Raw genomic sequence first — 24,518 nt, 5'->3', positions numbered from 1 at the left:
ATCTGTGTTTTATCTTTGTTGCTCTGTTACCTTCTGGGAAAGTCTCCACTTTCCCTATAGGGTCGTATTCCCTTCCACCTATATTGTAGGCTGCTTTCTCTCTTGCAGCTCTTAAATCTGATCCTTCTAAATATGGATCATGGTGATTCTCTTCATTCTCCCCTCTCTCAATCCCTTGCCCTGTCTTTCTGTCTTTCTACCCAGCCATTGCTTATATGGCAACTCTTTATTTTCAATTAAAGGACTCCAGGAGCCTCAGGCCTGGAAGTGTGGTTTCTTGGGGAGCCAAAATAAGACAATGCTCAACACCAGATGTTGACCCTTTACACATACATTCTAGATATTAAATTAAGCAACGTTCTTTAAGAATATTGGAATTTGATCCTCAGTACTAGGGAGGGTAAACATAAAGAAGGAAATGGCAGACATTTTGACTGTGGCCTCGGTTCATATGTTGCTGGATAGAACTTAGTCACATGCACACTCTTAATTTGATAGTCACCTAGGAAATATAATTCACAGTTCCCAACTCTGTACCCTATTAAAGATATAGGAAATGTGAAAGGAAGATAGAACATAACAGTACAGACTCACTCAAAATTCTCTTAGACCTCTGGGTTTGTATTCCATTTATTTAAGCATTCCTGAGTGCTCTGTATTCTTTTAGTGGCCACTCTCTGATCCACATTTTTATCTTTAAGCCATTAGCTACACCATTTAAAACTGTGCTGAAGTGCTAAAATGCTTAAAACATAAAAATGTAACATTTTGATGATCCTTTTTTAGTTATCGTTTTATGTGTAAAGGTATTTTTGCTTGCTTGTATGTCTCTAGACCACATTCTTGCCTGGCAACCACAGAGGCTAGAAGACAGCATTGGGTACTCCCAGTACTAGAGTTAAAGACAGCTGTGAATCACCATGTGGGTGCTGCCAGTGGAGCCCTCCATAGTCCTCTGAGAGAGAAGCCATTGCCCTTGGCTGCTCAGCCATCTCTTTGGTCCCAACCATTTTTACATGGGTTGTTCAGTAACATTAATACAGTGTGCAACAGACATTACCACCATTCGTCAGTAAATCCCTTTCAGCTTGACCTAAGATGCTCCTGTTATTACCCCAACCCCAAAACACACTCTCCTATTTTCAGTATCTCCTAAATACTTGAAGTATCTGGTCTGAGTGGGATGGTAGAGCAGTTTACCTTTACAAATGACTGCTTTTCTTAGCATCTTGTTTTCATGACTATGCTGTTGCACATCCTAAATTTCCTAAGTCTAAATAATATTTCATATGTGTATGTGGCATGTTTTGTTTTTTGATATTATATCAATGTATATTTGGGATTGTTTTCACCTTTTAGCTACTATGAATGCTGCTGTTGGGAATACAGGTGTACAGATAAATGTTTCATTGTGAGCAAGTGGACCATGACATCAGACAGAAGAACTCAGAAGGTTTAGTGATCTCAAACACCATGAATCTCAGAATTGATAATGGTAGGAATGAGGCCATTGCCTGCTCTAGAACATGTAACCAGGACACCACACTGAGAAGACCAGGACTATTAGTCACGTAGGAAAAACACCTGGAGTCCTTCCCCATGCAAATAGAGCATCACTAGCTTCTCAAACTGATCCAGTGGGAAGCATCTTCCCTCGGATCCCACTCTACTCCTCCAAAAGTATATTTCCTATTCACATTTAATAAAGTACAGAAGCTATGTTACCTAGAGTAATCTGAGAGTGTCTGTTTTACTGAGCTGTAACTCTTGGGAAAGAGCTTTCTCTCCAGAAGGTGTCATCAGAAGCTTTCATCTGGACCTTGGCACAGCCTCCTGCCATCAGCAAAGCCTACTGCTGCTAATGCCACCCTGGCACTGGCACTGGCACTGCCACAGTAGCAGAGGAGACACAGGACCCTGGCTACCTCTCCTGTATTGTCCTCCCAAACCTCCCCGCTTTCCTTGTAAGAGCTGTTAACACTCTGCCCATTTCCTGCCAGACCAGAGACCCCGGGAAGCAACTCAATCCATTTTCACCAAGGGCCACATCTACTTTGAGTTTGGTCTATACTCAGAAGTGGACATAGATAAAGTAGTGCTGTAGTAATGATTTGGATTTCTGCCATGCTTTTTCCCACAGTGGGAGCATCATTATATCCTCTCACCTATTTCCTCTCTTGGGAGATGAAAGTAAGAGGATCAGGAATTCTGGCTATTTGGGTTACATAGAGTCTGACTCAAGGGAAAAAAGGGCTGAGGAAAGAGTTAAGTGGTAGAGCACTTGCTTAGGGCACACATGACACTGGATTCAATACTTAGATTATGCCCAACACCCTGAACCCCAGTACCATCCATTTGGGTGTGAGGAGGCCTCTCCTAGGGGTTTTGTATGATTGGTGACTGGGAACATATTTTCCTGTGCTTATTGGCCATCCATACATCAAACCTGTTAGATTACTTTTTGAGTGATGATAAAATTAGTTTTAAGTAGCCTATATCTTTATCGCTTATTGCATATAATTTCACATACTTTCTTCTATTTTGTAAGTTGCTTTTCACTGCTGTGTGATTTGATGCACTTTTAACTTAAATATTTATTTTCTTAATGTGTATGAGTGTTGTGGATTGGTTGTAATGCTATTTGTGTTCATTTGGCTCCCAAAAGCACATGGGAACCACATGTCTGCCTGTAAGACTCTGAGGGTCCTTACCCCCAGTTGGCTCTGATTAGTAATAAGGTTGCTGGTGGCCAATGGCTGGGCAGGGAGACAGAGGTGGGACTTGGGAATCACCATTGACAGGGAAATTGAAGGTCCTGGCCTGAGAAATGTAGGACAGGTAGACAAAGACACAGAAACACTGACAACATGTAAGAGTTGGAGATCAAGGCGCATGAGGGCTGCAGGCTTGGGTCTGTGGCTGCCAGTATTGAAAATAGGCTTCAGTAAGAAATAATTAAAGCATATGGGAGGGGAGATTGTTTTAGTTACAGGGATGTTTGGATGGGTCCAGACATTTCGATGTTTAAAGTATATTAAATAGAAGGCTCTGAGTGTGTGTGTGTGTGTGTGTGTGTGTGTGTGTGTGTGTGTGTCTGTGTGTGTCTGTGTGTGTTTCATTCGCGAATCCAGAGCATTTTGGCGGGCGGTGAGGATTGTGATTGTGTGCTGTTGCCACCGGCGGCAGCATTTGAGTGCTGATATTTATTAATTCAACATACGAATATTTGACTACATGTTTGTATGTTAACAGCATGCATTTAGAGGCCAGAAAATGGTGCATATCCTGAAACTGGAGTTACAGATGGTTCCAAGTTGCCTTGTGTGCGCTGGATACTAAACCTTAGTCCTGTGCAAGAGAAGCAAGTGTTCTCAAGTGCTGAACCATCTCTTCAGCTCCAGTTTTTCCTTTTTCTCCCCAAAAGTTTAATTAAGAGTTTTAGTTGGCACACAAAATCATGGGATTTATTCTTGTCATGGATCCCCTTCTGCTTTCATAGTATTACGTCTGAGTATTTTCTAGTTTATCTACTTTGTTGTGAGTATATGTTCATATCATATCCAAGAAATCATTAACAAATCCACTGTCAAAATATTTACCTATTTTCTTTTTCTTGAGTTCAGTAGTTTTGGTGTTATGTTTAAGTCCATTTTAAAATCTATTGTGAATTAATATTCATATATAGTGTAAGCTAATGGTCCATCTTCTTTTGTATGTGATATCCCAGTTTCACTAACTCTCTTCATTTAAAAGACTGTCCCATTGATTTCTTACGGAGAAGCCCCTTTAAATAAAAATGTCCCTGGATTGCACTATACCTTAAGGTCCTCAGTTGTAAGTAACTGCCTAAGTAGGAAAGTGATGGCTAAGGTAAGGGCGAAAGGTACTGAGAAGAGAGATAAGTGTGGGCCCAAACCCAGCTTATCTCACCTTGTCTAAGAGTGGCCCCAGGTTGCTTTCTCTACATTTGTGGCACATTATGTGTTATGTCATACAACTAAAATGGGCACAACAGTGAACTCATTGTACATTTGTTTTAGTTAACAAATATTTCTTGTAACTATTAAGTGAGGGTAAGGTAGCACTTTGTATTTGGTTATTGGTTTGTTTGAGATAGGATCTAACTACATAGCCATCTAGCCTCTGTTGGCTTGAACTCAGAATGTTTTTGCCTTAGCTTCTTCCTGTGTTCTGGGATTACAGGTGTGACTTACTGTACCTGGCTTGTTCTTCTTATGTCTCCTCCCCACAACACTGCCATTACCACTCCTAGGTAGCCCAAACCAGCCATAACTGTTCAGCCTTAGTCTTCTGAATGTTGAAATTACAGGGGGGGGGGGCAGGCAAGCTTCATTTTCTTTCATTAATACTTCATATCTTTAGGAGTTACAAATGCCATTAGCTGTATTTGGGAGCATTTTGTCAGGGTGTGATAAATGAGCTCTTTATTATTTATTGTATAAGTAATTTTCTTAGTAAATATGTGAAATGCCACTTTTGCAAAACCTGATTGTTCCTAATGAAGATAGTTCCTTTGACAAATATTAAAATTAAGAATCAAATGTGGTAGTGTATGCCAAGACCCAGTCTGAATCAGTAGGATAACTTTGAGTTCTAGGCCATCCTTGGCTATAGAGACCCTATGTTAGAAAAACCAAAAAATAAGCAAAATTAAGTAAAGCTTACCAATGCCCACGTAAGGAGACAAAAGGAAGTTTTTTGATGGGGTGTGAGAGGCCTCTTAACATGTACATGGAAGTCCAGAATGAGCTGCTTATTGCTGTGCCCATCAAGAAGGACACATGCTTTAGTAATCCTGTAAGTCAAGAAGCCTATTGTAAACATTCTATATCCATGCTGCTCTACCATTCCCCTTCCATTGAAGGGAAGCCAGCTGGCTGACTGTTGTGGTATGTTGAATGGAACAGGGCTGAGTTATACTTTATAGTCACTGATTGGCTGACCTTTAATATTTTTGCCTTAATATTTCTTTACAGTTTTAGCTTACAGAACCTTTCAGTGGTTGAGGCACCTTGGGCAACTTTCCTAGAGTCATATGAAAACAAGAAGTAAGAACTGTGTGGTACCATGAAAGAGAGCCTGGTTCCTGGTTGAACTAAGGCTAGAAATCCCGGTGACACTGAAGAGACAGTAGACATTTCGCTTGCCTCCTGGGAAACTAGGCAGATCACAAGCCCACAGCCCTCCATAGATTCATGGCCATCAGTCACAGAAGGGTAATGCTTCAAGTCCCTCCACAGGTAGAGGACATGGCCTGTGGTCTCATAGACTCAAGACAGATCTCCATTTTAATGAGGTACCAAAGGCCTGGAGGCTTAGCCAATAACCTTTCCTTCCTAGATATTTCACCCTTCAAAAGGTACTTAATCGCAAGTCCACCCTAAGAAGTGGGGTACGGTTTTAATCATTCACTTTTCACCATGCCGATAAATATCGTAAAACCATGGACTGCCTCTTTTTATTGGGATTCGCCATGGTGAGCCACAGAGAAGGCCTTAGACTACAGAGCCAGCATCTAATCTCCTGCAGAAGGCCTCCATGCTCTCCCAACCACAGGAACCACCACAACCAAGCCAAAGCAAGCACCCCCTCACCAAGCCAAAGCCTCTCCTCAAAGGACCAGCTAGAGGCCCCCTTCTTTCCCCTTCAGCCCGGGACTAGATCCAGTTCCATGGGCCCCAACTCCATTCTCAACTCTTCTGTGGCATTCAGGGGCACCTGGATGCCTAAGAGCACAAGAACCAGACAGCCCCTGCCTTGTTAAAGGCCCAAGGAACCTCCCCAATCCCTCAGGCAGCTCCAGTGGTCCTGTGCCTCAGACTACATTTCATCATCCCCAGAGCAGTGTCCCTTGACTTCCCATGCAACCACTGGTCGATAGGGTAAGTGCAGTCATCTCCCACATCCCGCCTATTGTATGTAGCCTTGCCCTGTGGCAGAGTGGACATGGGACTCACGCAATCCTACACTGGGGAATTTTACACTATTTTTAGCTGACTGGTTTAAATCAGTCTCATCTGTTCAAAACTCTTTTACTTTTAAACCTTGAGGAGACTCTATTCAGAACTTAAATCTAAAACTTAAATAAGAAAAAGACTGCTAAAGACAGGATTAAACAATGGAACCCTCCTTGCTTGACATATTTACGTTCAGTTCTCTTTACTCTGGTCACATCTCTACCTAATATCCACATATGGCCCCACATGGGGATTTTCTGATCACTACTCAGTCACATTTCTTGTTAATAGGTGAAGAGATCTGAGGCTCACAGCTCTTGAATATACCCTGTATAATAGCTAAGGTGACAGTCCTTTGACTAAGATCTGAGCTGAGGTCTTTCATTAGTAAATCCTTTCCATTGTGTCTCTCTGTAGCGGTTGGATGGTGCCTTTAAGTAACTTTATGTTTTGTATAGTTTTCTTTCTTTCTTTTTTTTTTTCACTTAAATCCCTATAGTGTGTAGTCGTCTTCTTCTTCTTCTTCTTCTTCTTCTTCTTCTTCTTCTTCTTCTTCTTCTTCTTCTTCTTCTTCTTCTTCTTCTTCTTCTTCTTCTTTTTATTAACTTGAGTATTTCTTATATACATTTCGTGTGTTATTACCTTTCCCGGTCTCTCGGCAAACATTCCCCTCCCCCCTCCTCTTCTTTATGGGTGCTCCCCTCCCCATCCTCCCCCCCTTGCCGCTCTCCCCCCAACAATCTAGTTCACTGCGCGTTCAGTCTTAGCAGGACCCAGGGCTTCCCCTTCCACTGGTGCTCTTACTAGGATATTCATTGCTACCAATGAGGTCAGAGTCCAGGGTCAGTCCATGTATAGTCTTTAGGTAGTGGCTTAGTCCCTGGAAGCTCTGGTTGCTTGGCATTGTTGTAGATATGGAGTCTCCAGCCCCTTCAAGCTCTTCCAGTTCTTTCTCTGATTCCTTCAACGGGGGTCCTATTCTCAATTCAGTGGTTTGCTGCTGGCAAAGGCCTCTGTGTTTGCTGTATTCTGGCTGTGTCTCTCGGGAGAGATATACATCCGGCTCCTGTCGGCCTGCCCTTCTTTGCTTCATCCATCTTGTCTAATTGGATGGCTGTATATGCATGGGCCACATGTGGGGCAGGCTCTGAATGGGTGTTCCTTCTGTGTCTGTTTTAATCTTTGCCTCTCCATTCCCTGCCAAGGGTATTCTTGTTCCCCTTTTAAAGAAGGAGTGAAGCATTCACATTTTGATCATCCGTCTTGAGTTTGATTTGTTCTAGGCATCTAGGGTAATTCAAGCATTTGGGCTAATAGCCACTTCTCAGTGAGTGCATACCATGTGTGTTGTTCTGTGATTGGGTTAGCTCACTCAGGATGATATTTTCCAGTTCCAAACATTGGCCTACGAATTTCATAAACTCGTTGTTTTTGATAGCTGAGTAGTATTCCATTGTGTAGATGTACCACATTTTCTGTATCCATTCCTCTGTTGAAGGGCATCTGGGTTCTTTCCAGCTTCTGGCTATTATAAATAAGGCTGCAATGAACATAGTGGAGCACGTGTCTTTTTTATATGTTGGGGCATCTTTTGGGTATATGCCCAAGAGAGGTATAGCTGGATCCTCAGGCAGTTCAATGTCCAGTTTTCTGAGGAACCTCCAGACTGATTTCCAGAATGGTTGTACCAGTCTGCAATCCCACCAACAATGGAGGAGTGTTCCTCTTTCTCCACATCCTCGCCAGCATCTGCTGTCACCTGAGTTTTTGATCTTAGCCATTCTCACTGGTGTGAGGTGAAATCTCAGGGTTGTTTTGATTTGCATTTCCCTTATGACTAAAGATGTTGAACATTTCTTTAGGTGTTTCTCAGCCATTCGGCATTCCTCAGCTGTGAATTCTTTGTTTACCTCTGAACCCCATTTTTAATAGGGTTATTTGTCTCCCTGTGGTCTAACTTCTTGAGTTCTTTGTATATTTTGAATATAAGGCCTCTATCTGTTGTAGGATTGGTAAAGATCTTTTCCCAATCTGTTGGTTGCCGTTTTGTCCTAACCACAGTGTCCTTTGCCTTACAGAAGCTTTGCAGTTTTATGAGATCCCATTTGTCGATTCTTGATCTTAAAGCATAAGCCATTGGTGTTTTGTTCAGGAAATTTTTTCCAGTCCCCATGGGTTCGAGATGCTGCCCTAGTTTTTCTTCTATAAGTTTGAGTGTTATCTGGTTTGATGTGGAGGTCCTTGATCCACTTGGACTTAAGCTTTGTACAGGGTGATAAGCATGGATCCATCTGCATGTTGACCTCCAGTTGAACCAGCACCATTTGCTGAAAATGCTATCTTTTTTCCATTTGATGGTTTTGGCTCCTTTGTCAAAAATCAAGTGCCCATAGGTGTGTGGGTTCATTTCTGGGTCTTCAATTCTGTTCCATTGGTCTATCTGTCTGTCTCTGTACCAATACCGTGCAGTTTTTATCACTATTGCTCTGTAATACTGCTTGAGTTCAGGGATAGTGATTCCCCCTGAAGTCCTTTAATTGTTGAAGATAGTTTTAGCTATCCTGGGTTATTCCAGATGAATTTGCAAGTTGTTCTGTCTAACTCTTTGAAGAACTGGATTGGTATTTTGATGGGGATTGCATTGAATCTGTAGATCGCTTTTGGTAAAATGGCCATTTTTACTATATTAATCCTGCCAGTCCATGAGCATGGGAGATCTTTCCATCTTCTGAGGACTTCTTCAATTTCTTTCTTCAGAGTCTTGAAGTTCTTATTGTACAAATCTTTTACTTGCTTGATTAAAGTCACACCACGGTACTTTATATTATTTGGGTCTATTATGAAGGGTTTCGTTTCCCTAATTTCGTTCTCGGCTTGTTTCTTTTTTGTGTAGAGGAAGGCTACTGATTTATTTGAGTTAATTTTATACCCAGCCACTTTGCTGAAGTTGTTTATCAGCTTTAGTAGTTCTCTGGTGGAACTTTTGGGGTCACTTAAATATACTATCATATCATCTGCAAATAGTGATATTTTGACTTCTTCTTTTCCGATCTGTATCCCTTGACCTCCTTTTGTTGTCTGATTGCTCTGGCTAGAACTTCAAGAACTATATTGAATAAGTAGGGAGAGAGTGGGCAGCCTTGTCTAGTCTCTGATTTTAGTGGGATTGCTTCAAGTTTCTCTCCATTTAGTTTAATGTTAGCAACTGGTTTGCTGTATGTGGCTTTTACTATCTTTAGGTATGGGCCTTGAATTTCTATTCTTTCCAGGACTTTTATCATGAAGGGGTGTTGAATTTTGTCAAATGCTTTCTCAGCATCTAATGAAATGATCATGTGGTTTTGTTCTTTCAGTATGTTTATATAATGGATCACGTTGGTGGTTTTCCATATATTAAACCATCCCTGCATGCCTGGGATGAAGCCTACTTGATCATGGTGGATGATTGTTTTGATGTGCTCTTGAATTCGGTTTGCCAGAATTTTATTGAGTATTTTTGCATCGATATTCATAAGGGAAATTGGTCTGAAGTTCTCTTTCTTTGTTGGGTCTTTGTGTGGTTTAGGTATAAGAGTAATTGTGGCTTCATAGAAGGAATTCGGTAGCGCTCCACCTGTTTCAACTTTGTGGAATAGTTTGGATAATATTGGTACGAGGTCTTCTATGAGGGTCTGGTAGAATTCTGCACTAAACCCATCTGGACCTGGGCTCTTTTTGGTTGGGAGACCTATAATGACTGCTTCTATTTCCTTAGGAGTTATGGGGTTGTTTAACTGGTTTATCTGTTCCTGATTTAACTTCGGTACCTGGTATCTGTCTAGGAAATTGTCCATTTCCTGCAGATTTTCAAGTTTTGTTGAACATAGGCTTTTATAGTAAGATCTGATGATTTTTTGAATTTCCTCTGAATCTGTAGTTATATCTCCCTTTTCATTTCTGATTTTGTTAATTTGGATACACTCTCTGTGTCCTCTCGTTAGTCTGGCTAAGGGTTTATCTATCTTGTTGATTTTCTCAAAGAACCAACTTTTGGTTCTGTTGATTCTTTCAATGGTCCTTTTTGTTTCTAGTTGGTTGATTTCAGCTCTGAGTTTGATTATTTCCTGCCTTCTACTCCTCCTGGGTATATTTGCTTCTTTTTGTTCTAGAGATTTTAGGTGTGCTGTCAAGCTGCTGACATATGCTCTTTCCTGTTTCTTTCTGCAGGCACTCAGCGCTATGAGTTTTCCTCTTAGCACAGCTTTCATTGTGTCCCATAAGTTTGGGTATGTTGTACCTTCATTTTCATTAAAGTCTAAAAAGTCTTTAATTTCGTTCTTTATTTCTTCCTTGACCAGGTTATCATTGAGTAGAGCATTGTTCAATTTCCACGTATATGTGGGCATTCTTCCCTTATTGTTATTGAACACCAGTTTTAGGCAGTGGTGGTTAGGCATGGGATTATTTGTATCTTTCTGTACCTGTTGAGGCTCGTTTTTTGACCAATTATATGGTCATTTTTGGAGAAAGTACCATGAGGAGCTGAAAAGAAGGTATATCCTTTTGCTGTACGATAGAATGTTCCATAAATATCTGTTAAGTCCATTTGGCTCATGACTTCTCTTAGTCTATCTACGTCTCTGTTTAATTTCTGTTTCCATGATCTGTCCATTGATGAGAGTGTGGTGTTGAAGTCTCCTACTATTATTGTGTGAGGTGCAATGTGTGTTTTGAGCTTTAGTAAGGTTTCTTTTACGTATGTAGTTGCCCTTGTATTTGGGGCATAGAATTGAGAGTTCATCTGGGTGGATTTTTCCTTTGATGAATATGAAGTGTCCTTCCTTATCTTTTTTTGATGAATTTTAGTTGAAAATTAATTTTATTTGATATTAGAATGGCTACTCCAGCTTGCTTCTTCTGACCATTTGCTTGGAAAGTTGTTTTCCAGCCTTTCACTCTGAGGTAGTGTCTGTCTTTGTCTCTGAGGTGTGTTTCCTGTAGGCAGCAGAATGCAGGGTCCTCATTGTGTATCCAGTTTGTTAATCTATGTCTTTTTATTGGGGAGTTGAGGCCATTGATGTTGAGAGATATTAAGGAATAGTGATTATTGCTTCCTGTTATATTCATATTTGGATGTGAGGTTATGTTTGTGTGCTTTTCTTCTCTTTGTTTTGTTGCCAAGATGATTAGTTTCTTGCTTCTTCTAGGGTATAGCTTGCCTCCTTATGTTGGGCTATACCATTTATTATCCTTTTGTAGTGCTGGATTTGTAGAAAGATATTGTATAAATTTGGTTTTGTCATGTAATATCTTGGTTTCTCCATCTATGTTAATTGAGATTTTTGCAGGATACAGTAACCTGGGCTGGCATTTGTGTTCTCTTAGTGTCTGTATGACATCTCTCCAGGATCTTCTGGCTTTCATAGTTTCTGGCGAAAAGTCTGGTGTAATTCTGTTAGGTCTGCCTTTATATGTTACTTGACCTTTTTCCCTTACTGCTTTTAATATTCTTTCTTTATTTTGTGCGTTTGGTGTTTTGTTTGTATAGTTTTCAAAGGGATTCTAAGTCTGTTCTAATATGCTTTTTGCTCTGCACTGGCAGGATAGAATCCTGTGATAAATCACTAAAGTGTTTTGAGGACATTCCCCAAATGATGGGCATATAATGTGTTGTAGATTTATGAGTTCATGTCTAATTTACTTTTAAGCTTAAGTTTTTGACATCATCATTGATAGTTTCTCTGTTAATGCTGCAGAATATAGAGAAGTTGTGGGCTGATTTATTTTGTGCATTTTATTTTAGACACTGTTTCTCACAGATGCTCACCTGAGATGAGCAAACACCATACAATTAGCTTTGGAAACCCAATCACCTCAAACAAGGTGGTTTTTACCTACAAGTCTAGCTTTATAATTGATGACTTGTCAATACAGAACCACTGCTTCCTAATGAGTCAGCATAGTAAGGAGGACACATTGTCATTGCAAAAGTTGCTTGGAACAGGAAGAAAAACCTCAGTTTTTGAACTATGCCTCATCATGTTATTTGTATCCTAATCCATTGCCCTCTTCCCTTTAGACAAAGTCTTATTTAAATAAACAGACAAGTCTTGTGGAGTGGGGAACCTCTCTATAGATAAGACATCGATAAACTATTTCTTTTCTGGTGATCGTTATGGATTAGCAGAAATTTATGCTTTTATACCATGACACCTCATACAGTATAATACTATAAATGATTTGTAGTAATTTTCCACATACTACATGGTTCTTGTTGCTATCAATGAGGTCCAAATGCTGGAGTTTTTCCATATACTACTTTTAGGAGGAATTTGTGATATATATGTTCAGAATTTGAGTATGAATTTTCAGAATTTTTTCTATTAAAAATGTTTTATTTTATTTTAATAATATGCATGTGTATGTAGTAGGTGCTTGGTGGTGATGGTGGGTATGCACACATGTGAATGAAGGTGCTGGCATCCAGAGAATGTGTCTGAGCTCCTGGAGCTGAGTCAGGTGGTTGAGAGCTGCTAGATGTTTTTGCTTTGGCCAAACTCTGATCCTCTTCAAGAGTATTATATTCTCTTCTCTACTGAAGCATCTCTTCAGTCCTGGAAAAAAAATTTTTGTTCATTTTCCTTGTTTGTTTTTTGTTTTTGTTTTGTTTTTTTCTTGAAAACAGGTTCTCACTATGTGTTAGTTTTCTGTCTAAGCTCCACTCCCACAGTTACTTGGTAACAGCCAGGTATGCCTGGCACTGTAAAAGGGGATGCTTGTCCCCTCCTCATTCTCTTACTCTCTTCCTTTCTTGCTTCTTGTTCTTGCCCTGCTTCCCCTCTTCCCCTTTGTCCCTTCTCTCCCCATTCTCCTCGCCCCTTCCCTCCACAGGCTCATGGCCGGTCTTTACTCCTCTCCTCTTCTACTCTTCTCTCATTAAACATTTCCACATGGAACCTTGTTGTCCCATTGTGGTTTGTCTGGACGCGAAATGAGATTTCTACCCCAACATTATGTAGTCCTGGCTGGACTGAAACACTCTTTGCTACCCAATCACATGAACAGTTAATGGCAATTTGATATATGTTCATGATAATACTTGAGTATGTGAAACAAGATTCTTGTTGGTTTCAGTGAAATATGAACGTGTACATATGAATATGCTCTCCACGTTTATGTCAGCTCAATCTAGGCTATAGTCATCATAAAGGAGGGAACCTCGATTGAGAAAATGCTTCCCCATAAGATCAGGTTTTAATCAAGTTTATAGGGTGTTATTTCAGTGATTTATACAGGAGGGCTCAGGCTGTTGTGGGTGGGCCACCCCTGGCCTGGTGGTCCTGGGCTGTATAAGAAAGCAAGCTGAGGAAGCCAGTAAGCAGCACCACTGGTTGACCACTGTACCAGTTCCTGCTTCTAGGTTGCTACCATGTTTGGGTTCCTTTCCCAAGTTCCTTCAGTGATGGATTACCAAGTGGAAGTGTAAGGCAAGTACACTCTTTCCTCTGCAACTTGCTTCAGTGTTTCATCACAGTGATAATAACCCTAACTAGGGCAATGAGTATCAATGCAAGTGTGGAGAAATGTATCACTTGCCTTGTATTTGGCCTTTTAGTAGAAGTTTTCGGGGGTTTAATTTCCGGAAAACTTGATTTGATTACTTCTAGTTTGTTCTTATTTCTTTTTTTAAAATTAATTTATTTATATTATGTATGTGAGTATACTGTCACTCTCTTCAGACACACCAGAAGAGGGCATCAGATCTCATTACAGAGCTGATCTGAGCTACCATGTGGTTGCTGGGAATTGAACTCAGGACCTCTGGAAGAGCAGTCAGGGCTCTTACCCACTGAGACTTCTCTCCAGCCTCAGTTCTTATTGGTAATATAGAGATCAGTATATTTGGAAGATTCTTCAACTCCAGTTCTCATTCCGTTCGTGTGGGGTTTGCTAAAATTATGGCTGCTCTTCAGCCACTCCTCTGGAGTTGACAGATTATTCTCAGAGAGGAAAGAATCCCATTGGGGAGAAGTAGCAGGTATTTGTAAATGTTGTTCTCTTCAGATATTTATTTCACTAATTTCCACTACTTGGGAAGTGACTTTGCCTTGGGACAATGTTTTCTACACAGTTTTAGTTTCTTGTGGGGCTTGCTTGGTTTTCTGTTTTTCCTTAATTATTGACACCAAACTGACAGCCTCTTCAATGACAGGCGAGTGCTGCACCCCTGATGCATATCCATATCTTTCTCAGTGTCAGACTTGGTACCCTCCTTGTTACACCATCAATAATGATTTTCTCACTGGCTTTTCACAGCAGAAATTTTAGTGCGCATACTGTGCTCTTAAATGAATAATCAAATGAATTGTTATTATTTTTATTTCTCATTTATTTTTCTTTTATTTGTTCATTTTTTTTAAAGAACTGAGACTAGGCTTCTGTAGTTGAGGCTGGTCCTGAGTTCATTATATAGATAAGGCTGGCCTTGAACTTCTGATTCTCCTCATTGTACCTCCCAGACACTGAAATTAAAGGTGTAATACACCATACCTGGCTTTAAGTTTGAAGATATATTTTATTATTTGTAGAGAAATGGCAAGAGGACACTGTTCCCAGCTTGCCAGCTTGCAGGCAACCTAGGGTGTTTCTCATTCTAAGCAAACTGAGACCAAGGAAGCCGACTTTCTCAAGCAGAGAATCCTGGTGCTCTGCCAATTAAGCTGCAAACCTGAGGAAGAGACCTTCTTGTTGCTTTTCCCATGAGAAAGTAACTTTGTTTATAGTTTAATAGACATCTTGATGGGAAGCATGGTGGTGAGCAGAAGCAGAGAGAGCAAACTGGATATACAACATTCTTTACCTCTTAAAGCTTCCCTCCTGGGACATGCTTCTTCCAGCAAGGCCATACCTCTTAATCCCTTCCAAACAGCACCACCAGCTAGGTGTCTAAATATCAGAGTCTGTGAGGACATTCTCATGCATATGACTACATGTTGTTACATTTAATGACTGCCACATACACATTTGCAGAATGTTCAAATCATTTGCTGTTAAAAGTATGTGTATAGATTCAGAGTTTCTTTGAACCAGTCATTATGCAATAGGAATTTCTTTGGCTCTTAAGGGATGAAGACTAGCAAAAAAGCCTCTTAAGGAGAATTTATGAGATACATCTTGCAATTCTGGGCTTGATATGGAACACACCATGGAACACCCTGGTACCAGCCTAGAGCAAATTTAAGAGCAAAGTCCACAGAATTAGTAATTTATTCTCAGGGCCTTTTACATAGGCCCCTAAAACATTTAAATTGTCTTTCTCACTCTAGGGACTTAGCTGAAAACGTCCGTGTGTCTTTAGCCATTTTTCATGTATATAATATGTCGTTAATACAAATGTCAGAAAGAGAAACCAAATCAAAAGGCATTTCAAAAACTAAGAATCATGTGTGTGGAAAAATGTGTTTTAAGATTAAAGATTCTTACAAATCTTACCAAAGCTAGTTTGACTTTGATAGTGAAGGCTTCATATAATAGTCTTTGATATAATCTTAGAGAATTACAGAAAGCAATGTAAATATTGCATTAATTTATGAAAGTTAATACAGTGGTGGCCTAACTTGTACCTGGAAAATTTAACTTTGTGCCTCTTTTGATCAAACAATGACTTAACTAGTTAGTCCCTAGGCTGGAACCTTGAGACATGCCAGGATCTGGTAATCTTGGTGTTGTATAGTACAGTTAAGTGTTGCATTAAGAATGCCAGTGTTTTCTGTCCTCTGATCTTGTCTTCCCTTCTCTGCCCTCATGGCTCTGCTCTTGTCTGCCTGCTTCTACCCAGTCTCCAGGCCCTCACCCCCCCACACTCCTTCTTACCCCTGATCTCTTGCATGTAATCATTCTCAAGAGCACATCTTGGCATGGGTCTGCAGTAAGTAATACTCCCTTAATGTATTTCGTTTCAACCTCATGTATTAAATTTGTTATCACACTAAGAAGTCCCTTATGTAGATCCCTAATGAAGTTCTTGGGGGTGCATTTTGCTTAGTAAATGTATTATACTATGTGTGTTTTCTTGAGTTGTTTGTATGACACAGTTTAAGAATCATTTTAGGTCAGATGATGAAGGAAATATTTTAATAGATTGTTTAACTAATTAATGGTAACGAGTAAGGGACAGTTGGATTTATTGATGTTTTATGCAAAGAGGATATTAAGTGTTATTCAGGAGCGCATAGATTCCCCATTGACCCCTCTTACAAGTAGAAAGTTGGAAAGTGTTTAAATATGAGACTAAAAGTGTAGGGAGGATGTTCTCTGGACAGACTGCACTGATAAAGCAACCTGAAAAGAACACATTTTGATACGGCTTACTTGGGATTATACTTTTGTCTTTTGTTAATTGGACATTTGAGTTTTCAACTTTCCCATTTCCCTTGATAAAATATCAATGAAGAGTAGGTTATGGTATAAAACTGACTTATTTTTTTTCTCTCCATACAGAATCTCCGCCTACCATGAGGAGGTGTTGTTGGAGGACAAAATCTGAAAATCATGGCTGGGAAAAAGGGTGTGTTTTAATGAATAAAGGTATTTACATATCCAGATAATTTTTGTTCATTTTAGTTTACAATATGGCTTCAGGTAGAATACATTTTCACTGCTCAAAAATTCTAACCTTTAAAGTTAATTTTACTCTCAAAAATTTTGTTCAGAGGAAGTAGATATTCTTGCACAGAACAATTTAATATATTTGTGTTTAGCTCAGCATTGCTAGTAATACTGAGAATTAGGAAAAACATATAAGTATCTAGTACAAAGTGTTATTAGTTAATCATCTGTATATAGCAAAACATTTTCTTTTTATGTTTCTAATTTTTGAAAAATACAAAGAATATAAAAAAATTTACTAATCAGTAAAAGTAAGTTGTTTGCAGTTTGGACAAATATACCACCAGTTGTCACCTATAACTTCACTTTAAAGGCAAATTAATCTTTACTATATTAATCTTGCCAATCCATGAACTTGGGAGATCTTTCCATCTTCTGAGATCTTCTTCAATTTCTTTCTTCAGAGGCTTGAAGTTCGTATCATATAGGTCTTTCTCTTGCTTGGTTAAAGTCACACTGAGGTATTTTATATTATTTGGGACTATTATGAAGGGTGTCATTTCCCTAATTTCTTTCTCTGCTTGTTTCTCTTTTGTGTAGAGGAAGACTACTGATTTGTTTGAGTTAATTTTATACCCAGCCACTTTGCTGAAGGTGTTTATCAGGTTTAGTAGTTCTCTGGTGGAACGTTTGGGATCACTTAAGTATACAATCATATTGTCTCCAAATCCTGATATTTTGACTTCTTCCTTTCCAATCTGTATCCGTTTGACCTCCTATTGTTGTCTGATTGCTCTGGCTAGAACTTCAAGAACTATATTGAATAAGTAGGGAGAGAGTGGGCAGCCTTGTCTAGTCCCTGATTTTAGTGGGATTGCTTCAAGTTGCTCTCCATTTAGTTTAATACTAGCTACTGGTTTGCTGTATATGGCTTTTACTATCTTTAGGTATGGGCCTTGAATTCCTGTTCTTTCCAGGAACTTTATCACGAAGGGGTGTTGTATTTTGGCAAAGTCTTTCTCAGCCTCTAATGAAATGATCATGTGGTTTTCATCTTTCAGTTTGTTTATATAGTGGATTACATCGATGGTTTTCCGTGTGTTAAACCATCCCTGAATCGCTGGAATGAAGCCTACTTGATGATGATGGATGATTGTTTTGATATGCTCCTGGATGCAGTTTGCAAGAATTTTATTGAGTATTTTTGTTGATATTCATAACGGAAATTGGTCTGAAGTTCTCTTTTTTTGTTGGGTCATTGTATGGTTTAGTTATGAGAGTAATTGTGGCTTCCGAGAAGGAATTCGGTAGTGCTCCACCTGTTTCAATTTCATGGAATAGTTTGGATAGTATTGGTATGAGGTCTTCTATGAAGGTCTGATAGAATTCTGCACTGAACCAATCTGAACCTGGGCTCTTTTTGGTTGGGAGACTTGTAATGACTGCTTCAGATTCAATGCAATCCCCATCAAAATTCCAAGAGAATTCTTCATAGAGTTAGACAGAAAGATTTGCAAATTCGTCCGGAATAACAAAAAAGCCCAGGGTAGCTAAAACTATCCTCAACAATAAAAAGACTTCCGGGGAAATCATTATCCCTGAACTCAAGAAGTATTAGAGAGCAATAGTGATAAAAACTGTATGGTATTGGTATAGAGACAGACAGATAGACCAGTGGAATAGAATTGAAGACCCAGAAATGAACCCACACACCTATGGTCACTTGAGTTTTCACAATGGAGCCAAGGAAAAAAGATAGCATTTGAAGCACATGATGCTGGTTCAAAGGGAGGTAATCATGTAGAAGAATGTACATCTATCCATTCTTATCACCCTGTACAAAGCTTAAGTACAAGTAGATCAAACCAGATACACTCAAACTTATAGAAGAAGAAGTGGGGAAAAACCTCGAACATGTGGGCACTGGAGAAAATTTCCTGAACAAAACACCAATAGCTTATGCTCTAAGATCAAGAATCGCCAGATAGGATCTCATAAATCTGCAAATCTTCTGTAAGCCGAAGGACACAGTTGTAAGGACAAAATGGCAACCAACAGATTGGGAAAAGATCTTTACTAATTCTAAGACCAATAGAGGGCTTATATCCAAAATATACAAAGAACTGATGAAATAAGACTGCAGGGAGACAAATAACCGTATTAAAAAATAGGGCTCAGAGCTAAACAAAGAATTCATAGCTGAGGAATGCTGAATGACTGAGACACACCTAAAGAAATGTTCAACATCTTTAGTCATAAGGGAAATGCAAATCAAAACAACCCTGAGATTCCACCTCACACCAGTGACTGGCTAAGATCAAAAACTCAGGTGACAGCAGAAGCTGGTGAGGATGTGCAGAAAGAGGAACACTCCTCCATTGTTGGTGGGATTACAGACTGGTACAACAATTCTGGAAATCAGTCTGGAGGTTCCTCAGAAAATTGGACATTGAACTACCTTAGGACCCAGCTATACCTCTCTTGGGCAGATACCCAAAAGAGCGCTAACACATAACAAAGATACTTGCTCCACTCTGTTTAAAGCAGCTTCATTTACAATAGCCAGAAGCTGGAAAGAACCCAGATGCCCTTCAACAGAGGAATGGATACAAAAAAATGTGGTACATCTACACAATGGAATACTACTCAGCTATCAAAAACAATGACTTTATGAAATGCATAAGCAACTGGATAGAACTCGAAAATATCATCCTGAGTGAGGTAAGCCAATCACAGAAAAACACACATGGTATGCAGTCATTGATAAGTGGATATTAACCCAAATGTTTGAATTACCCTAGATGCAGAGAACACATGAAACCCAAGAAGGATGACCAAAATATGAATGCTTCACTCCTTCTTAAAAGGGGCACAAGATAACCCTTGGGAGGGAATAGGGAGGCAAAGTTGAGAATAGAAACTGAAGAAACACCCATTCAGAGCCTGCCCCACATGTGGCCCATACATATACAGCCACCAAACGAGATAAGATGGATGAAGCAAAGAAGTGCAGGCCGACAGGAACTGGATGTAGATCTCTCCTGAGAGACACACTCAGAATACAGCAAATACATAGGCGAATGCCAGCAGCAAATCACTGAACTGAGAATGGGAACCCCATTGAAGAAATCTTAGACAGAACTTAAAAAGCTTGAAGGGGCTTGAGATCCCATATGAACAACAGTGCCAACCAACCAGAGCTTCCAGGGACTAAGCCAGTAGCCAAAGAGTATACATGGACTGACCCTGTGCTCCAACTGCATAGGTAGCAATGAATAGTCGAGTAAGAGCACCAGTGGAAGGGGAAGCCCTTGGTCCTGTCAAGGCTGAATCCCCAGTGAATGTGATTGTTGGGGGGAGGGTCGTAATGGGGGGAGGATGGGCAGGGGAACACCCATATAAAAGGTGAGGGGGAGGTGTTAGGGGATGTTGGCCTAGAAACCAGGAAAGGGAATAACAATTGAAATGTAAATAAGAAATACTCAAGTTAATAAAGATGGAGAAAAAAAAAGCAAACTAATCAAAATAGTGTAAAAAAACATGAAATTTTATTCGTAAGTGTGCTGGGACTTTAAAGTTATTTTTGTGGCAGGGAGTTGTACCTACTGTTTATTGGAATGTCTTTTCTTGGTTGTAGGATGAGCACCTGGCTGCCTTGTTCCAGAAGCTGGAGGAACCTGTTTGTTCTGTTAAGCAGGAGAATGGGACCCTGCAATATTTAGAGGAATTGCTATCTATATTAATGGTTAGAGATGTTGAGTGCTTTTTACTGGTTTTGTGCCCAATATTATCATGAACTTTTTAAGATTAAGAAAATTTTGTTTTAATCTTCAATTACTTATAGTCTGACTTATTTGCTTTTCTGTGGCTATAATGAAATACCATGACCAAGTCAGTTTTAGGAAGAGTTTATTTTGGTTGGGCTTCTATGAGACCATCATGGCAGGGCACTGAGAGATCACATGTTAAACCCCAAATATGAAGCAGAGAGAGTGAACAGGAATTGGGGCTAGTCTATATACTAGCCTCAGAGCTAGCCCCTAGCAAGGTATAGCCTGTAAAGTCACCACCAGGTTTCAGACATTTGAGGCTATGGGAGATATTCTCATTCAAACCACCACATTTCCCTCCCAGGCTCCAAAGGCCATTGTTATAATATGAAGTATATTTAATCCTACTTCAGAAGTCCCCATGGTCTCCCACAGTCTCGATAAAACCCTGTGAATTTGAAAAGTGAATTAATTTCAACATACAATGGAAAACATATATATTACTATTTCCTAAAAGGAAGAATGGGGGCATATTCAGAAAACGCTGGACCAAGAAAGACTGATAAGGCAGCATGTAAACATCAAGTCCCCTAGGTCAGACTTCCCACCTGTGGGTCATGGCCCATTTACAGGGGCTCCCTAAGTCCATCTGTAAACATATATTTACATTATGATTCATGACAGTAGCAAAATTACAGTTGTGAAATAGCAACAAAGATAATTTTATGGTTGGGGTTCACCACAACACAAGGAATTGCATTAAAGGGTCACAGCATTAGGAAGGTTGAGAACCAGGGCTCTAGCTTAATATCTGATATCAGAGGCTTAGATGGCACCATCCCTCCATCTTTCTGCCTGTAAAATATATCTCTTCCAGGCTGGTTCTATCCCATGTAAGCAACTCTCCCTGGAAGAAATCACAGCTTTGGCGCTTCCAACACCTTGGAGTCTGTACAAGTATCACAGGCTTCACTTCATCTCTCAGGGTCTTCATGCAGGAATTCAGGATTAGGGTTGGCCCTGAGGTCCTTTGGGGTGCATGCTTGTGTTTTCCTAGAGAAAGATCTGTTTTTTCTTGCTTGAGAAAGGGTACATACATAGCAGAGAACATTTTTAGATTTGACAAAGTAGGTCAGGAAAGGGTTAGGGTTAGGGTTAGGGTTAGGGTTAGGGTTAGGGTTAGGGTTAGGGTTAGGGTTAGGGTTAGGGTTAGGGTTAGGGTTAGGGTTAGGGTTAGGGTTAGGGTTAGGGTTAGGGTTAGGGTTAGGGTTAGGGTTAGGGTTAGGGTTAGGGTTAGGGTTAGGGTTAGGGTTAGGGTTAGGGTTAGGGTTAGGGTTAGGGTTAGGGTTAGGGTTAGGGTTAGGGTTAGGGTTAGGGTTAGGGTTAGGGTTAGGGTTAGGGTTAGGGTTAGGGTTAGGGTTAGGGTTAGGGTTAGGGTTAGGGTTAGGGTTAGGGTTAGGGTTAGGGTTAGGGTTAGGGTTAGGGTTAGGGTTAGGGTTAGGGTTAGGGTTAGGGTTAGGGTTAGGGTTAGGGTTAGGGTTAGGGTTAGGGTTAGGGTTAGGGTTAGGGTTAGGGTTAGGGTTAGGGTTAGGGTTAGGGTTAGGGTTAGGGTTAGGGTTAGGGTTAGGGTTAGGGTTAGGGTTAGGGTTAGGGTTAGGGTTAGGGTTAGGGTTAGGGTTAGGGTTAGGGTTAGGGTTAGGGTTAGGGTTAGGGTTAGGGTTAGGGTTAGGGTTAGGGTTAGGGTTAGGGTTAGGGTTAGGGTTAGGGTTAGGGTTAGGGTTAGGGTTAGGGTTAGGGTTAGGGTTAGGGTTAGGGTTAGGGTTAGGGTTAGGGTTAGGGTTAGGGTTAGGGTTAGGGTTAGGGTTAGGGTTAGGGTTAGGGTTAGGGTTAGGGTTAGGGTTAGGGTTAGGGTTAGGGTTAGGGTTAGGGTTAGGGTTAGGGTTAGGGTTAGGGTTAGGGTTAGGGTTAGGGTTAGGGTTAGGGTTAGGGTTAGGGTTAGGGTTAGGGTTAGGGTTAGGGTTAGGGTTAGGGTTAGGGTTAGGGTTAGGGTTAGGGTTAGGGTTAGGGTTAGGGTTAGGGTTAGGGTTAGGGTTAGGGTTAGGGTTAGGGTTAGGGTTAGGGTTAGGGTTAGGGTTAGGGTTAGGGTTAGGGTTAGGGTTAGGGTTAGGGTTAGGGTTAGGGTTAGGGTTAGGGTTAGGGTTAGGGTTAGGGTTAGGGTTAGGGTTAGGGTTAGGGTTAGGGTTAGGGTTAGGGTTAGGGTTAGGGTTAGGGTTAGGGTTAGGGTTAGGGTTAGGGTTAGGGTTAGGGTTAGGGTTAGGGTTAGGGTTAGGGTTAGGGTTAGGGTTAGGGTTAGGGTTAGGGTTAGGGTTAGGGTTAGGGTTAGGGTTAGGGTTAGGGTTAGGGTTAGGGTTAGGGTTAGGGTTAGGGTTAGGGTTAGGGTTAGGGTTAGGGTTAGGGTTAGGGTTAGGGTTAGGGTTAGGGTTAGGGTTAGGGTTAGGGTTAGGGTTAGGGTTAGGGTTAGGGTTAGGGTTAGGGTTAGGGTTAGGGTTAGGGTTAGGGTTAGGGTTAGGGTTAGGGTTAGGGTTAGGGTTAGGGTTAGGGTTAGGGTTAGGGTTAGGGTTAGGGTTAGGGTTAGGGTTAGGGTTAGGGTTAGGGTTAGGGTTAGGGTTAGGGTTAGGGTTAGGGTTAGGGTTAGGGTTAGGGTTAGGGTTAGGGTTAGGGTTAGGGTTAGGGTTAGGGTTAGGGTTAGGGTTAGGGTTAGGGTTAGGGTTAGGGTTAGGGTTAGGGTTAGGGTTAGGGTTAGGGTTAGGGTTAGGGTTAGGGTTAGGGTTAGGGTTAGGGTTAGGGTTAGGGTTAGGGTTAGGGTTAGGGTTAGGGTTAGGGTTAGGGTTAGGGTTAGGGTTAGGGTTAGGGTTAGGGTTAGGGTTAGGGTTAGGGTTAGGGTTAGGGTTAGGGTTAGGGTTAGGGTTAGGGTTAGGGTTAGGGTTAGGGTTAGGGTTAGGGTTAGGGTTAGGGTTAGGGTTAGGGTTAGGGTTAGGGTTAGGGTTAGGGTTAGGGTTAGGGTTAGGGTTAGGGTTAGGGTTAGGGTTAGGGTTAGGGTTAGGGTTAGGGTTAGGGTTAGGGTTAGGGTTAGGGTTAGGGTTAGGGTTAGGGTTAGGGTTAGGGTTAGGGTTAGGGTTAGGGTTAGGGTTAGGGTTAGGGTTAGGGTTAGGGTTAGGGTTAGGGTTAGGGTTAGGGTTAGGGTTAGGGTTAGGGTTAGGGTTAGGGTTAGGGTTAGGGTTAGGGTTAGGGTTAGGGTTAGGGTTAGGGTTAGGGTTAGGGTTAGGGTTAGGGTTAGGGTTAGGGTTAGGGTTAGGGTTAGGGTTAGGGTTAGGGTTAGGGTTAGGGTTAGGGTTAGGGTTAGGGTTAGGGTTAGGGTTAGGGTTAGGGTTAGGGTTAGGGTTAGGGTTAGGGTTAGGGTTAGGGTTAGGGTTAGGGTTAGGGTTAGGGTTAGGGTTAGGGTTAGGGTTAGGGTTAGGGTTAGGGTTAGGGTTAGGGTTAGGGTTAGGGTTAGGGTTAGGGTTAGGGTTAGGGTTAGGGTTAGGGTTAGGGTTAGGGTTAGGGTTAGGGTTAGGGTTAGGGTTAGGGTTAGGGTTAGGGTTAGGGTTAGGGTTAGGGTTAGGGTTAGGGTTAGGGTTAGGGTTAGGGTTAGGGTTAGGGTTAGGGTTAGGGTTAGGGTTAGGGTTAGGGTTAGGGTTAGGGTTAGGGTTAGGGTTAGGGTTAGGGTTAGGGTTAGGGTTAGGGTTAGGGTTAGGGTTAGGGTTAGGGTTAGGGTTAGGGTTAGGGTTAGGGTTAGGGTTAGGGTTAGGGTTAGGGTTAGGGTTAGGGTTAGGGTTAGGGTTAGGGTTAGGGTTAGGGTTAGGGTTAGGGTTAGGGTTAGGGTTAGGGTTAGGGTTAGGGTTAGGGTTAGGGTTAGGGTTAGGGTTAGGGTTAGGGTTAGGGTTAGGGTTAGGGTTAGGGTTAGGGTTAGGGTTAGGGTTAGGGTTAGGGTTAGGGTTAGGGTTAGGGTTAGGGTTAGGGTTAGGGTTAGGGTTAGGGTTAGGGTTAGGGTTAGGGTTAGGGTTAGGGTTAGGGTTAGGGTTAGGGTTAGGGTTAGGGTTAGGGTTAGGGTTAGGGTTAGGGTTAGGGTTAGGGTTAGGGTTAG

Source organism: Rattus norvegicus, chromosome 4, assembly GCF_036323735.1.
Source record: "Rattus norvegicus strain BN/NHsdMcwi chromosome 4, GRCr8, whole genome shotgun sequence".
In the NCBI taxonomy this organism is placed as follows: domain Eukaryota; kingdom Metazoa; phylum Chordata; class Mammalia; order Rodentia; family Muridae; genus Rattus; species Rattus norvegicus.
Note: the sequence above shows the minus strand (reverse complement) of the source record.